This window comes from Colobus angolensis, unplaced genomic scaffold, assembly GCF_000951035.1.
Source record: "Colobus angolensis palliatus isolate OR3802 unplaced genomic scaffold, Cang.pa_1.0 Scaffold60, whole genome shotgun sequence".
NCBI classification, from domain to species: Eukaryota; Metazoa; Chordata; class Mammalia; order Primates; family Cercopithecidae; genus Colobus; species Colobus angolensis.
The window spans coordinates 2,530,083-2,534,028 of NW_012119599.1; the positions used below are offsets into that span (position 1 = coordinate 2,530,083).

The 3,946-nt window shown below is 49.2% G+C and overlaps 1 protein-coding gene and 1 long non-coding RNA gene across 5 annotated transcripts in view; one reads left to right on the forward strand and one right to left on the reverse strand.

Annotated features, from left to right (window-relative positions):
* Positions 1-1,359, forward strand: part of LOC105526895 — a 5,689-nt gene extending 4,330 nt beyond the window's left edge. Inside the window, exon 2 of the long non-coding RNA XR_001004159.1 lies at positions 1,043-1,359. This is a non-coding gene — a long non-coding RNA (uncharacterized LOC105526895). The remainder of the gene's footprint in view (positions 1-1,042) is intronic.
* Positions 1-3,946, reverse strand: part of GEMIN7 (gem (nuclear organelle) associated protein 7) — a 12,445-nt gene that overhangs the window by 4,874 nt on the left and 3,625 nt on the right. The gene's annotated exons all lie outside the window — the stretch shown is intronic.

Here is a 3,946-nt window from a genome sequence, read left to right on the forward strand (position 1 = left end):
GGCATGGTGGCACATGCCTGTAATCCCAGCTACTCAGGAGGCTGAGGCAGGAGAATCGCTTGAACCTGGGAGGCAAGGGTTGCAGTGAGCCGAGATCTCACCACTACACTCCAACCTGGGTGACAGAGCAAGACTCCTCTCAAAAAAAACAAACAAACAACAAAATAAATGAAGAGTGGAGATCCCAGGCCAGTTTAGCTGTGTGACCTCACTAAGAGACAGCTTTCTCTTCCATTGTATGGAAAAATAGCCCCAATTGCTGCCTATGCTGTTATTAGGATTCAGCAGGCTCCTGCCAGACAGGGCCTGGCACATACTAGGTTCTCCATAATAGTGAACTGCTCTTGTTGTCAGTATTGCTGTGTGACCTGGGGTTAAACAGCTTGACTAATCTGTGCTGTCTCCCCATCTGTAAAACAGAGCCCTAACTCACAGGGCTGGCACGGGGACTCAATGACCTAACTAACCTATGATGTCTGGCACATGTCTGTGACATGTGAAGCACTATGCTATGATGTCGAACGCATATAGGGAAATGCCAGCCTTGTGGGTACAGACCTGAGAGAGGAGGACCTACGTTTTTGCAGCTGTACCACTCCCTGTGGCTCTCCCTGTGGTGGTCCTCTCCTCTCTAAAGCCTAGTGAGGACTAACTGAGGTGAGTGACAAGCGTTGGGTACCCAGGACCCTGGGGCCAGGCACAGAAGGGAGGTGACTGAAATTGTCCTTTTTCTTTTTTGGAGACAGTCTCACTCTGTCGCCCAGGCTGCAGTGCAGTGGCGCCACCTTGGCTAACTCCAACCTTTGCCTCCCTGGTTCAAGAGATTCTTGTGCCTCAGTCTCCCGAGAAGCTGGGACTACAGACACACACTACCATGTCTAGCTACTTTTTGTATTTTCAGTAGAGACAGGGTTTCACCATGTTGGTCAGGCTGGTCTCCAACTCCTGACCTCAAGTGATCCGCCCACCTCAGCTTCCCAAAGTGGTGGGATTACAGGTGTGAGCCACTGTGCCTGGCCTAAATTGTCCTTTTTCTTATTAGGCTCTTCCTGTCTCTGCACATGAACTATGAGCTCCTTGCAAGACAGGACCCTGCAGATAGGCCAAGGATGTGAACCAGGGCTACTCAATCTGGACACTATTGACATTTGGGGCTAGATAATTATCTGCTGTGTTGTGGGGCCTGTCCAACGCATAGGTGTAAGGCTGGAGCAGCATCCTGGCCTCTGCCGCCTATTAATAGATACCAGTAGCATCCCCTCTTCAAGTTACGACAGCCAAAAATGTCACCACTGATGAACAGTGAACTGGTGAATGTGAATTGCATCTCAATACAATGTTTTTTTAAAAAAAAGTCTCCATGAATTGTCAGACGTCTCTTGATAGCCCCAGATGAAACACTGATGCAAACAGGTCACAAAGAGGGAAGAAGGAATAAAGATGGCCATAGAAGACATGAACATAGGCTGGGCGCAGTGGCTCCTGCCCATAAGCCCAGCACTTTGGGAGGCCAAGGTGGGCAGATCACCTGAGGTCGAGACTAGCCTGACCAACATGGAGAAACCCCAACTCTACTAAAAATACAAAATTAGCCTGGTGGTGCATGCCTGTAATCCCAGCTACTTGGGAGGCTGAAGCAGGAGAATCACTTGAACTTGGGAAGCAGAGGTTGCAGTGAGCTGAGATTGCGCCATTGCACTCCAGCCTAGGCAACAAGAGTGAAACGCTGTCTCAAAAAATAAATACATAAATAAATAAAATTAGCTGGGCTGGGCATGGTGGCGGGCTCCTGTAATCCCACCTACTCGGGAGGCTGAGGCAGGAGACTTGCTTGAACCCGGGAGGCAGAGGTTGCAGTGAGCTGAGATATTGCGCCACTGCACTCCGGTCTGGGCGACAGACCAGGACCCCATCTCAAAAACAAACACACATCCCAAAAATAGCCAGGCACGGTAGCACATGTCTGTAATCCCAGTTGCTCAGGAGGCTGAGGCATAAGAATCACTTGAACCTGCGAGCCAGAGGCTGTAGTCAAGGTCATGCCACTGCACTCCAGCCTGGACAGCAGAGCAAGACTCTGTCTCAAATAAATAAACAAATAAATAAAAATTTTAATTAATTTTATTTTATAGAGATGAAGTCTCACTATATTGCCCAGGCTGGTCTCCAATCTGGGCTCAAGCGATCCTCTTGCCTCAGCCTCCCAAAGTGCTGGGATTACAGGCCCTGAGCCACATGCCCAGTCACTAAATTTTAATTTTAGAAAGGAAGAGGCAGCTGGGCACGAGGTGGCTCATGCCTGTAATTCCAGCACTTTAGGAGGCTAAGGCAGGTGGATCACTTCAGCCCAGGAGTTTGAGACCAGCCTGGGCAACATAGCAAAATCCCATCTCTAGAAAAAATAGAAAAATTAGCTGGGCAAAGGGTACACTCCTGTAGTCCCAGCTACTCAGGAGGCTGAGATGGGAGGATCTAGTGCGCCCAAGGAGGTTGAGGCTGCAGTGGGATATGATTGTGCCACTGTACTCCAGCCTGAGAAGAGTGAGACCCTGTCTCACAAAAAAAAAAAAAAAAAGAAGAAAAGAAAATGTTACAAAGAGCTCTCCCTGTGAGGCATCTAAACCTCATCACCCACTCTGCATAATTAGCTGCCATATCTTACTGATCTCACATGCCCACAGGTGGCCCAAATAGAATCTTCCTTGGCAAAATTTTTTTTGAGACAGAGTCTCACTCTATCACTGAGACTGGAGTGCAGTGGGGCGATCTTGGCTCACTGCAACCTCTGCCTCCCGGGTTCAAGCGATTTTCCTGCCTCAGCCTTCTGAGTAGCTGGGGTTACAGGCGTGCGCCACCACACCTGGCTAATTTTTGTATTTTAGTAGAGATGGGGCTTCACCATGTTGACCAGGCTGGTCTCCATCTCCTGGTTTCAGGTGACCCGCCCCGCCCACCCCGCTCGGCCTCCCAAAGTGCTGGGATTACAAGTGTAAGCTGGCGCGCCCGGCCGGCAAAATTGTTTTTATTTTAACTTTATTTTATTTTTCTTCTTGGCAAAATATATAGCAGAGGTCTGTGAGGTACCTTACAGAGGTACCTTCTCTGTAAAGTATTTTACTGTCACTGCTCAGCTCTGCCAAGTAGTACAATAGCACCCATAGACGATATGGAAACAAATGAACATGGTTGTTCTCCAACAAAACCTTACTTACTGGGATACTGAAATTTGAATTTTCTATCATTTTTATGCACCAAAGGAAAGTTTTCTAGCCAGGTGCGGTGGCTCACAACTATAATCCCAGCACTTTGGGAGGCTGAGGCTGGAGAACTGCTTTAGCACAGGAGTTCAAGACCAGCCTGGGCAATAGAGCAAAATCCCATCTCTACAAAAAAAAAAAAAAAAATAGCTGGGCATGGGTGGTGTGCGACTGGAGTCCCAGCTACTAAGGAGACCGAGGTGAGGGGAATCGCTTGAGCCCAGCAGGTGGAGGCTGCAGTGAGCCGTAACTGTGCCAATGCACTCCAGCCTGAGTGACAGAGTGTGAGAACCTGTCTCAAAAAAAAAAAAAAAAAAATGCACTCATCCACATTATCCAGCATTATCATCACATCATCTGAGTACCTGCTGTGTGCATGACCCACGTTGGGCGGTCTTGGAAACACATCTAGGACTGAGACAGCGCAGTTCTGCCCTTGTGGGCTCACAGTCCAATAGGGGACACAGACCTGTCCTCAGGCAGTGATGACCCAGAGTGAGCAGGGCTGGAATGAAGGAGTCCAGAGGAGACATCTGACCAGACTGGGGGACAGGGGGTAGTTTCAAGGGAGCCCAGCAAAGATTCCTAGGATGAGCCGGGCGCGGTGGCTCAAGCCTGTAATCCCAGCACTTTGGGAGGCTGAGACGGGCGGATCACGAGGTCAGAAGATCGAGACCATCCTGGCTAAC